Genomic DNA, 12,917 nt, shown 5'->3' with positions numbered 1-12,917 from the left:
TTGTAGCAATAGAAATCGTTCTGCACTGGGAGTTCTTGGAGTCCATGGCCATGCTTTTGTATCTGTGCTTTGGCAAGTGGATCCACAGTTTGGACTCAACTCACTTCTAACTGCTATTGTACCTGCAACTCCTCTGTCCTTCCTCTTATTTTTTCTTCTCTCATTTGTATAAGACTGTCCCCTCCCTCTGCTTGCATTTCCATTCTTCCCCATTGTTCCTGAAGTCATGACTCTCTTGTTCCAGATTTTGCTTCTGCTTCCAGTGGAATGAGAGCCTGGGTATTTGTGTGCATATTTTAAATTAATAAATAGTGCAGGTTACAACTTCCCGGAATACACTGACGTCTCTTCCCCTGCTTCCCCTTGGCAAGTCCTCCACATTTTCCATCCCTACTAACAACCCTCCTTTTCCCCCACACCTAAAAATCTTTCTTTAGCAGGTGCTCCAAAAAGCCAAGCCCAAAGAGACTAGGTAGAGGGATTAATGATGAGGTTTTTCTATTATTTAGCACCATTTTAAACTACTGCTGGCAATCATACTTAATACTTTCATGTATACTATCCTCTCCTCCCTCTTTAAACTGAGAGCAGCAGCAACTGAAGTGATGGTGGTAGTTACTCAAGTGACAGCATAATGATACTCAAAATACATAAACTGGAAGCACTAGCGGCAGATGTGAGAGAACTTCTATAACGAACGGTTATATTGGGTAAATCTAAAGCAGATGACAAAAGACACTGTTTCATTCTCTAGACTAATACTGGACTGTGGCTTACAGAACTATGCATTTATGCGACACGAGGACACAGAGGGAGTGGGTGAAAGAGAATTGTATGACTCTGTCTCCTCTCGACCTGGGGTTCCATCAGTTTCTAACTGTAAAACCAGCTAGAGCTGTGAAAAATGAAGGCATGCACGAAGGAAGGAAAGAAGGAATTCTTCAACAGTAGGACTCATTTCTCTAGCAAGGTTGACTTTCAGAAATGTTGCCTGAGTATAAGCCCAAACCCAGAGATATGTGGTGTTAAGCTTGAAAATTGAAAATGAATATAAAGCCTTCCCTCCAAAGCAGTATCATAGGAATATCACTTCACTCTTCCCACTTTACCCCACACTTAACCTTAAGATTCCTTAAGTAACCAATGCAAATGCTTGATCTGATTCTCCTGCTCTCTGACTCTTAAAATGGTGGTCAGTACATGCAGCCTAGTAATAAAGGGATCAGACATGGACTCTAGTTCTTTCTCTTCCTCTGACACTGATTTTTATCTATTAAAAGATGGGTGATGACAGTATCTGCACAGGGAGATGTCATGAAAATTAAAACAAATAGTGCATTAAAAATTGTTAGTACAAAAAAGTTCTTACTACTGCATCAGAAACAAAATAATCACTAAATGTTAATCGCTATCAAATTATTAATGGTAATAATAATGCTTATAGCTTATTAGAATATACTGTAATTTAGACTAATTTTGGAATTGGAGATGTGAGAACAGGAGAAATGGCAGAGCAAAATGGAGCTACTTGAGATGGTATTTGACTCTTAATTTCCATTAAAGATTGCAGAATTTTATTGGCCAGTGGATTTTTTTTTCCAGAGTTTTCAATGAAAATAACTCTTGAAAGACACCATGGTATTTTTCACCTCAGTTATGTGGCATGTCTTAGAAGAAGAAATTTTATTGGCGACCAGGTACACGTAAATGTTCCTAGACTTAATTGAAATGTTTGAAAACTGGAAAGAAACTATTAACAGATGGCAAATGTTTTTAAGTCTAATATTTGTGTATGTGCATGCATGCTTATATTAAGATGGCACAGTTGTTAACGAAATCTACAAAAATGATAATACCGCTTTTCTGAGGTGATGAAATAGGACAGTTGTCATTTCTTAAGATGTGGTTACATTTTGGGGGAAACAAAATTGTACATAGATTGTTAAAATGTAACTTAACCATCATTCATTTGTATTCACAAGGAGGATTTTTCACATGAGAGAAAAGTGAGAACTCTCTCTTTGAAACCACTATAATAAATGGACATGGTGGTATTGAAGAAGATCATGTTATTGTCAGCAATTTAAAAATTTTAGTGCAGCAACTCAACGGTTTGAGTCCCCATTATCCTAGACTCTGCATTCTTTGGGGTGAAACTCACGACTGAGTCTTAATGAAAGTTCACAAAAATAACTTGGCAATGAGATTTATAATTTCAAAGATTGCAGTTATTTTCTGTGTGTTGTTAAGTTTCTGAGGACCCCGGCAAAGAAGATTAGAGTGGGATGGTCTCAGAGCCTTTTAAATTTGGGGTAGAGTGTCTAAGAAGAGAGGAAATTTCCAAAGGAGTAGCACAAAGAACTGGGATCGTTCTATTTCTGTTTTGGATGAATATGAAACTTTTTGTAGAGTTGTCATTTCTTGTATGTTTTTCTTTTTAAGAATTTGTCTTTCTCTCTCCCTCTCTCTTTGCCTGACTTAAAAGGGAAACAAAACAACTCTTCAGCTAAAATTGCTTTAGGGCGCATATTCAAAACCCCAGTCCCATATACTTAATATGCTTAATGCGGCAGCAGCAACATATTACCGTCAATAAAATGCTACTCTAAAGAGGCATCTTAAAAAGTGAGTGGAGAATGAATTGGGCTTCTGCAAGACTCCCAACAGCTAAGAGGTTGCACATATGTGGGTCCCTCACAGAGAAGGCTCTGCCCAATTTCCCTACAGGGTTGACTTTGGGAACTCTGGGTCATGATGGTGCTTAAGAAAATGAATGATTTGGGATGCCCTGGTGGCTCAGCGGTTTAGCACCTGCCTTCAGCCCAGGGCGTGATCCTGGGATCCAGGATCGAGTCCCACATCGGGCTCCCTGCATGGAGGCTGCTTCTCCCTTTGCCTCTCTCTCTCTCTCTCTCTGTCTGTCTCTCTGTCTCTCATGAATAAATAAATAAAATCTTAAAAAAAAAATGAATGATTTGACAGGAGCAGTTGGCCCAATGTTTTTGAAACCCTACCATCACATGCTGTGAAACAACCACTAGACAAGGATTGAATCACCTGGTTTCTGGTTCTAGTTATGTATTTAAGTAATGAGTCACTTTGAGCAAGTGACCTAAGATCTGTAAAATCTCTCTCAGTTTAACAATTCTGTTATACCAGCTCTGACTCCTTATATTAGTCAATGACATTTGAAAGCAAATCAATAGGCAGTATAGAATCCATTCATTACTGATGTCAGTGGGCAGTTTCTGGGTGACCCTCAGTTGAATTGGATGTGAAATGTAGTAGAATGCATGAAAATAGGAGTTCAGGAACATGTGGGAATAAAGGGTATTGTCTACTTCTGGTGATACTCCCCCTGAGGATATGCACCCTACCACACACAGGCATTATCTGAGAGCCAAGAAATGACTATAAATGGCAGTAGAGAATGGGACCATTGTTACCATACACTTACAATCATATTACTAAAAACATCCACCTGACTGTCAGATCCTTGATCAAATCCTTAACTCAGTTAGCCTATTATTCTTATAAAATCCTTATCAAATCCTTAACTCATTAGACATTATTCCCAGTGTCCTTTGGGGAAAAACACAACATGGTAGGCCTATTTTATGAATATTTTATCATTTTAGGCAATTAATTGTTTGTCTCAAATAAACAATCTTTATAAACCTGAAACAAGAACGACAGACAATGGACAAAGGAAAGGGATCTGAATCTTTAACCTTCAGTTCTGAATCTTTGTGCCCCGCCCCCAACCAAAAAAATCACTAGGGCTTCTTATATTCTTCCAGACATTTTAATATTCTGTGTTAAAAATAAGTGCCCAAGTGAAAATGATGTAGCTCATCACAGAGACAGCCTAATAAATTTTGCTTTCACATTAAAAATGAAGCAAAATATACAAACATATTTATAACATTTAGACAATGAATTTATAAATACTTTTGGAATATGGTACCTTCAAAAATCTTGACAGAACGGTATCTCTTAAGATGGAAAAATTTAGAGGGATCAATAGACACATTTGATTCTATTTGCTGTGTCACACATACATCATTCCTTATCAAATCTTGAGATCCTATTTATGGACTATCCTATATCTATGGTGATTGAGTAAATGACCATGATGTGATGTGTCTAAATGAATGCCTAATTGGTATATTATCTTAGAATATCTCTCCTTTCAAAGATTCATAGACACCTCAATCAAGTAAAGTACAGAGTAGCACACTGATTTATAATTTAACATGATTATGTCAAACAGGAAGCCCTTTGCTTAAGTGAGGTTAAGAACTCAATATACCATTACCTTCAGTGCAGTGTAGAAAGGAGTGGAGGCAGGATGTGGCAGTCAAGGAGTTACCATTCTAGATAGGAAAAATTCTTTATGGAGCAGAATTAAACTTTCAAGTGTTCACGATTTTTCCTAGGTGTACAAAATATTTAAAAATATTTCAAAAAATATTTCAAATATTTCCCAAATCTGATAAGAAACATTTGAGGAGGAGAGGGGGGGAAATTGGGTTGAAATCCTGTTCTGTATGTTCAATTTGGAAGATATTCACTGTAAAAAAAAAAATCTTATTCTGTTACTGATTTGCATTTCCTAAGAAATGATAAAGATCTTAGCTATTCATAAGTCCTTTTGGAATTCAACCATGATTTTTTTTTAAACACACTACACTTCTGAAGTTACACAGATTAACGAGAATGTTTGAGTAAAAAATCCACAAGTAATACTTTTACTTTAGGTTAGTTGAGTTATGTTAAGTGTTCATTATGTCACTTGTGAAATGCTATCAGGTTGCACCAGGTGGCAAAACTGTCAAGTTTGCTTAATTATTATATAAGCTTTCTGATCTTTGCTGAGAAGCTTAAAACTATAGAAGAAACCTATTGTTGGATGCTTTTGCATAAAAAGTAAAATGCTTCCCAAAGGAGAAATATATTATGCTTATTCTAAGAAATATGTGATGTAGGAGGCACAATAACGTGGTTTTAATAGAATAGGTTTTGAAGTCAGAAATTCAGGGTTCAACTCGGGCCTCTGGGCACAGTGGGGAAGTTGGGGATGCTTCTCCATTCTGAGCCAGTGCCTTTGTGAGGACAAAAAACATAAAGTATGAAAGAATTTAACTGGGGTCCAGGCTGTGGTACATGTTGAAAAGCTGTTGACCAGCATCCCCTTTCTCTCTGCTCCTCATTGTTGTATAAGAATATAAGAAGTAGTAGGAAAACAAAAAAAAGTCCAAAACTTTAATCTAAAATTATACACATCCTTTATTTCTTACATGTGTTGAGTTAGGTTTTTCATGATGCATGGATATTTTAGCTGTTTTTCACCTTAAACTTGAATTTCATTTTCATTTGTCTAATTACTTACATTTAAAAAAAATCTTCATTCTGAAAAGAAAATATACATGAACATGAGCTCTCAAAACCCCATTCCTAATCATGGGAAGATTCCTTAGTAACATTTTGGCCTTAATTTCACATTCAGCTTTTTCTATGTAGGACAAATTGAAGGACTCCCCAGATAGCTCTTTGAGGAGGTCACTCAGTGAGAAACGCTGAAGTTTTGCAAACAGCTGGCATAGAATACTTCTGCTGAAGTTTTAGGTTTGGCTCAGCATGCTCAGTTTGAAAATCAGATTTTGTCTATTAACTCTGCAGAGCTGGAAGCTTTTTAATACTGAGGAGGATTGATGAACTTCATTGAAAATTGATGATCATACTAGCAGTATGAAATAGTATTCACTGTTTTGATGCTTCCTGTTTAAAAGGGAATGCATGAGTAAGGAAGGACCCACAGATTGGAATTAGGGCAGTGGACAGATTGTTACAAATAATGAAAATTAAGACTTAAAGGCTAAGCTTTGCGTTTTTCCTTTGTACCAGTTACCACAATCCATGGCCACAGGTAAAGAAGCGTGTTGCATTCTACTTGATGGAAAAATGGTGGAAGAGGACTATAAGCTGCCAGTTCTCTAGTCTGGCTATGTCCTAAACTGCAAAAATCATTTTAGTTAATCACACAGTGGTACCCAAATATAAATAAATAAATCATCACTTCCTCCAGAAACAACAACAAAAAGAAAATGTGAATGAATCTTGCAGAGATAATATCCTCGTATGAACAGAATGCATGGTAAGAAATGATAAATGGAGTGATTTCATTTGATAGAGAATCTGACTTCTAGAAGGCAACATGGACAAGCTATATTCAGGAACTACCAACAAGAGGCAGTGTTGCCTCCTGCACAAAAGCTGTGTTCCTTAGAGCCAAACCAACTAGGTTCCTTTTCCTGTTCTGCCGTTCATTAGTTGAGGCAAGTTGCTTTTCTTTGTTAAGGCTTAATTTCCTTATTTGTAAAGTGGGGGTTAGTAATAGTACTTGCCCCATATGGTTATTATGAGAATTAAAAGGGAAAGCACCTGTGAAGCGCTTAGTACAATGTTTGGCACAGAAAACACCTGTATGTAATAAGTGAGATCGGCTAATATTATGACCATTCCCTTAGCCAGTAAAGGATTATCTAAGAGATAGTGTGCTCTGAATTCTTAAGGTCTCTACTAAAAGTATTTTATGTCATAAAACATGTAATTCTTCCCTGTTTTGTCCAACAGCATTACGTCGTGATACAATTTATAGTGTAAACGAAAGATGAGCCTCAGATGTTTACGTGGAATTTACTTGCTCATTAAAAATAAAAGTAACTGATTAAGGAAATGGTAGTTTGGCAAATGTCTCACTGATTTTAAAAAGTTAGCTAAACATCACCTTATGACACTCCTTGAGCAGCTGTAGTGTTTGTGTAAGAAAATGCGTGGGTGATAAACTACAGAAGAGGAACAAATATAAATTATGTGTTTGGTAAGTGAATCAGTTCAGCTAGTCACACAAGAAATTGACTTGTTGGATGAATACAGTCTAAGCTCATATCTAATAATGGCATGTGTTTTTCACTCAAAAATTACTAGGACTAGAACTTCCAGGGTTTCTGTGTGCTTAGAATGCCGCCCCCCCCGCCCCCCCCCCTCCCCCCCCCGCGTAAGGTAGTAGCTTTGTTTTTCTCTTTCCATCCTATTGTGCTTTCTCTTAAATGATACAGCATTGTAACCCAGACTGAGCCCCATTTTGCCTACTTTATTGCTTTGTTCTCAGCCCTTAGACAAATGCAGTGGAAGGCTATTAACCCCCTAGCCTTTGTAGAAATCAAAATATGATCTGTCTGGGTGTTTCAAATTACCCCCTGCAACTATTGAAATTTCAATAAAAGCCATTGTGGTTCCATATACTCTTTGTAGAATAGATTCAGTAATTGGTGATTCTGAGTGGCCAATTTTTGATGAAAATAAAATTCGGGGTAGAGCCCAGAGATACTGTTAGTGAATGGTGATAAAGACCACTATGTCTTGGGCATATGAGTATAGCATAGCAATGGGAAAAATATTCTAAGGATATATAAAGGCCATTATGAATTGTATTTCTGAAAGTACATGTCTTTTTTGAATTTTTTTGAGTTTTTATTTTTTTTTCTTAAGGAAACTGTAAATTAGCTGACAATGTAATTTAAGTGCCTTGACCTTTCAATATTATGGGACTGTAAGGTATTATGGATAAATTTTATTCCTATGATAAATTTTACTTCTACCAAAATATTTGCCCTTGTTTCTTTACAGTAATTTTATTAATTCAGTTTTGTAATTTTAGAGAAAACTTTTAAGAAGCACAATTTTCTCAACCACATTGAAAGTGAGGCCTCCTTAAATATTTTCTGTAGTCAAAATATACTATTATTCTAAGTCATTGTAAGTGTCGGAAGTCCTGAGCCTTCCTGATGGCCATTGCTTAGTCCATGGCACAGTAGCAGGCTCGGTCCCCGGGGGAATGAATGCATTCTCCCATTCTTGGAATCCCTACTTTGAACACATCAGTAAACATTGCCTCTCTCTTACTCTTTGGGGAATTAAATCCCAGGGATTTCAAGCCTCTGGAAATAGAAAGGGTTTCCTGTTGATTCCAGGCCCTTAATTGATTCAGGGGGTTGGGGAATCTGTGGGCTTTTTTCAATATAGGTGTGGAAAAATGATAGGAAAAATGTTTACACTCCTTCCCAAATAGAGTAACCAATTATTTGTGGAATGCTTTACTTTCTGGAAATAAGACTTTGTATGACAACCTTGAGTACATGCGTTTTGGGCATTTTCACCTATTCCAAGGACAACATTATTTTTGAAAGACAAAATTTCCCCTAGAGAGCTCTCAGCATAATGTGAATACACTTACTGGCATATTGAGGTCTTTGTGTGTCATTATCTCCCTAAGACAGACTAACCAGGAAGGAGATGCCAAAGTTGGTGCTTTTATGTTGACCTTTCATCCATTGGTGGTACATGAAAAGATTTTGAGAACTTTGTGCATAATTGTCCAGCAACATGGAACCTGCCTGAATAATTTATTCATTCAATTTTATCTAGTTTTTGAGACCTTTGCCAACTGTTTACCAAAATATTAATGCCGTCAGAGAAACATACAGAGGAGCAAGTAAAACAACATGGAGTCCTTTCCTCCAAGGATAGATGTTGGGTGTGTTTTTCATATTTAACTTGATCATATCATTAACTTTGCTTTAAATTAAGAAGTACAGATTTTTATTTGCAAAAATCTGCCTGCATAGAGTGGTATGGTGCAAAGGATATAGGCCTTGGAAGGGTAGGTCTAGAGTGGAAGTTCATCAGGAAAATGGGAGTGTCTATTTTCTAACAGAATCATGAAGTGCTGGGTACTATGATCAGCGCCATACCCCTCTTTATAGTCAGAAGACACTAATCCCTCTACATGTTAGCTCCCTCACAGTGGCAAATCTGTAATCCCATAGAACCTCGTTCTCTGATCTTAAAGGGAAGATGATAACATCATACCTACCTAACCAAATTATTGTGAGGAGCAAATGTCATTGTTAAGAAAGCACATTGTAAGCAAATAATAATTGCTCTACACAAATATTCACAATCATCATGTTACTTTTTTATATCCTTTTCAACTTCTGCAAAGTTTTTGAGTCAGTTCATTACTATTATCCTAAGCAAAATTTGGACAGCACATTTAGAAACCAAGAAAAATTTGCCAGGAAGAAAAAAATAGGGCTGTGAAATTCAGGGGAGATGTCATTGCCTACAGACTCTCATTCAAATTTTGGAAATGAAAACATATAAGGCAGGATGGGGAGAATGGAGAGAGGGAAGTGTAGGGATTGCTATCCTGAGACTGTCCTCACTGTTTTTCAGTAAGGTGTAAGCCAAGCACAGACCCTGGGAATGGACGAGGGTGCATGTAAATGCCTTAAAGTATTACAGTGAAACCCAGTAAAAAAGGAGGTAGAGATTCTCTTCAAAATTCCTGTAAAAACTTCTAATGGATGACTAATATTTGAATCTTTATAGCTGAAGGATAGCAATAATGTTATTAAGATGTTTTAAAAACAGGGTCAAGCTCGAATTCTTATGACTCTTTACAAAACATAGTGGGCTATATTCAAAAGATGATCAGTTTGAAATATTTGGGTGTATGTACTTAACAAATTGTTATTGCTTCTATTGTTGAATTCCTGCTTTTGCTTTTAAAATACTTGACTATCTGGATAAACATTTCCTTAAGTTTTGTAGAGTTTTTTGTTTTGTTTTGTTGGGTTTTTTTTTTGCACAGATCCATAAGCTTTTTGTCTCTTTAAAAAATATTTGAGGGACACCTGGGTGGCTCAGCGGTTGAGCCTCTGCCTTTGGCTCAGGGTGTGATCCTGGAGTCCCGGGATCGAGTCCCACATCGGGCTCCCTGCATGGAGCCTGCTTCTCCCTCTGCCTGTGTCTCCACCTCTCTCTCTGTCTCTCTATCTCCCCTGCCCCATGTGTCTCTCATGAATAAATAAATAAAATCTTTAAAAAATGTATATAGTTGAAAGACTGAGTAGGTGGACTTTTAATGGAGTGTTGGAGGGAGCACTCTAAAGGGATCTACTCTAGACTTCCAGAAAGAACTGTGTGATTTGGACTAAACATGTTAAACCCTTTGTGCCTCAGTTTCCACACCTGTGAAATGAGCATATTAGGCCATCTTCCAAAGGTCCTTTCCAGTCCTAAAATTCTATTTTTATATGAAAATACGTTTTCCTTCTTTATTCTCTTATGCTGAGACTCTGTGTGCTCTTATTAATGGCACCTTAAAAAAAAAGCCCTCCCTTATTATGGCCTAAAAATATATTAACATAATAGCAAGCACTTATATACAAACTTCATAGTTATACAGATATAGCAGATGGCTGGCTGGGTACCATATTTCTTCATAAAGATTTGAGATGAGCATTTTGTCTTTTTCTCTAGCCTTGTATGTAATGACCTCTAAATAGCATCTACTGAGATCTTCTTTCACCCCTCCCATCATATTAAAGAAAACATTTTTATTTCTCCATTGCTTTTTCTATCCTCTGGCACCACCTACTTTCTTTATATTAGAATTTGATTTGCTTTCACATTGTGGTCAGAGGAAGAGTTGTTGTTACCACGTTCTACTTCCCAGGTGTGGAAGCAGACATCACTTTATCAGAAGAGAGGCAGGGAGGATTCACTGAGCTGTGTGCGGGACCTGTGTTCAGCGGCAACACGGTGCAGCTTTCCTCAGTACCCACTGCCTGGCCAGCATCAGAGAGCTTTATCTCTGACAGCACAGGCAAGATGTGCTGATGTATTGCCCGCTGTTTACCTGCCTTAGTTAGTTTCATGGGACTAAAGAGTGATTCATAAGTGATTAAACCCTTATAACCAGCTACACGTGGAACATTTTAGTGGGTTGCAGATGTGTCCATTGTTTCTTCAGATTGGCTACAGCTACATTATTTTAAATTATTCTTTGGGGGCATCCTTACTGAGGCTTGAAGGAGGGACTCATGTTTTTAGTATGCTAGTAGCTTCCTTTTAATGATCTGCTTCAAATTCCCCAACAGATACCTCATCTATGACCCTCTTCAGGGGCTGCTAAGTAATAACATTTAACTTACATAAGTGTTGTTTTTTTAAACTCAGGTTACAAACGTTTCTGATCAACTTCATCAGTTTGCAATAAACATCACCATGCCATATCCCAGAGGAATTTTGCACTAGAGAAAATTCAGAGTGTGTGTGTGTGTGGGGGGGGGGGGTAAGAGAAAGTAAAACATCAAGCTCATTTTGTGCCAAAAAAGAGAAAAAAAGGGAGGAAAAAAAAGCAATAGGTGTAAAAAAGAACAAAGAAATAATAAAATACAGTTAATGAATCCTAAGTTGATCACCTGTCTCATAGGTCCCTAAATTTCTGACCTAGAAAGCAGATAACACTGTTTATGGAACCACTGACAGCAACAACAACCACCACAGAAAAAAAATGCCACTTACTCATCAGCATTCTCACTCAGTGTGTTGCCTGTGACAAGCGACACTCTTGAAAAGATGGTCCTTTGAAGCTTGTCTTGCCAGAAAGCTATTTCTGGTATAGCTACACAACTGGGGAGACTACGGTTAAGTCTTCCGGGCATGTTCCTAGGTCCATCATCTGGCATTGGCAGCTGCTGATCAGATCACCAAACTCACCGGCACACATGGGGTGAACACACGGAGACGACTGGAATGGTAGTATTTCTCAGACTCAAGTGGGCACAGTGTTGATCTGTGTAATCCACAAAATATGTATGTGGATTTAACCAAGGTTAAAGAGTGAATCCACTGTTCTTAGGTGTCATTGACTGCAATTTAAAAATAGGCTCCGTAGGATTTAAGTATGTGTACGTTTCATATGGGAAGTTTCCTAGTAAAAGGTCTAAGAAAAAACTGAAATCAGTACTGCAGTGCTACATTATCTAGGAGTTTGAGATTGGGAGGCTGACTATCTACTTCAGGCTTTTCCTCTTGGTTAGCAACTTAGGAGTTACCTCAGAATCTCAGATCTGCTCTGTGGCAAAAGCAGCACTTCTAATGAACAGCAAAAAGCAAAGAAAACACCTTTTCCTCTTTGTAATGAATCATTTTGTTTTTTTCTATAGATTGCATGTGGCATTTGAAGCAGAGTGAGCAAGCCTGCCAATACTGCGAGCTAATGCTTCAGCACCTTTCATTTTTCACTCTGAGCAGGAAACCTCTTCTTAAACTTGTTCATTTTACAGAGGGAAAATCGAAGCCAGTGGCATATTGTCAGAGCTGCTTTATTGTCATCATTTACAAAGGTCACTGGAATTAATTGACTTCTTCTTACATATTGTAAAGTGACTCATATTTTGAGACATTTATGGGAAAGTGGCAAGATCTAAGTGGCTGGTTATTGTCTTTTGGTTTTAGCTCATATCATCAACTAGGAAACCAGTAATAACTCTGAAATCACAGTTGTAGAAAAAAAAAATACCTTGCAGTTGGAAAGAAGCTGACCCCATTAACTATTTGGTTAGTTAAACTAAAGGAAGGGAAGAGAGAGCTCCGGAAGATGAAAAGCAAATACTAAGTTTGTTTTAATGTCTGTACAGGACCCATTAAAGGAGGTAGTGAATGTTTCCACGAACATCCTTAATTGATGTTGTCTGTTTGAACGCATATTCTAAGTAGCTGGCTTCCTTTGACAAGACTGGAAGTATAAATTAACCCACACTGTATTCCATGAATCATCGGTACATGGATGCTCATAGTTTACTGAGAGTAATTCTGTCTCAAAGGCATTGCTTCTGAAACTAAAGAGAAATGTAGGATATGAGTAATACATATATAGTGCCAGGGCACACTATCTTCTAGGTAGGTATTTTGAATGCTGACTTCTTGCCTTTTTTATTCCTCACATTATCCCCTTTGCACCAAATTAGGAAGGTTCCACTCATATTCATAGCCTGCCCTCA

At 37.5% G+C, this 12,917-nt stretch overlaps 2 protein-coding genes across 7 annotated transcripts in view; one reads left to right on the top strand and one right to left on the bottom strand.

Annotated features, from left to right (window-relative positions):
* Positions 1 to 12,917, top strand: part of IMMP2L (inner mitochondrial membrane peptidase subunit 2) — an 848,583-nt gene that overhangs the window by 429,225 nt on the left and 406,441 nt on the right. The gene's annotated exons all lie outside the window — the stretch shown is intronic.
* The window catches only part of LRRN3 (leucine rich repeat neuronal 3), a 35,230-nt gene that overhangs the window by 20,831 nt on the left and 1,482 nt on the right, over positions 1 to 12,917 (bottom strand). The window lies entirely within an intron of this gene.

Source organism: Canis lupus, chromosome 14 (assembly GCF_011100685.1).
Source record: "Canis lupus familiaris isolate Mischka breed German Shepherd chromosome 14, alternate assembly UU_Cfam_GSD_1.0, whole genome shotgun sequence".
Taxonomy (NCBI): Eukaryota; Metazoa; Chordata; class Mammalia; order Carnivora; family Canidae; genus Canis; species Canis lupus.
The sequence above is the reverse complement of the archived record's forward strand: the minus strand, read 5'-3'. Positions and strand labels throughout refer to the sequence as shown.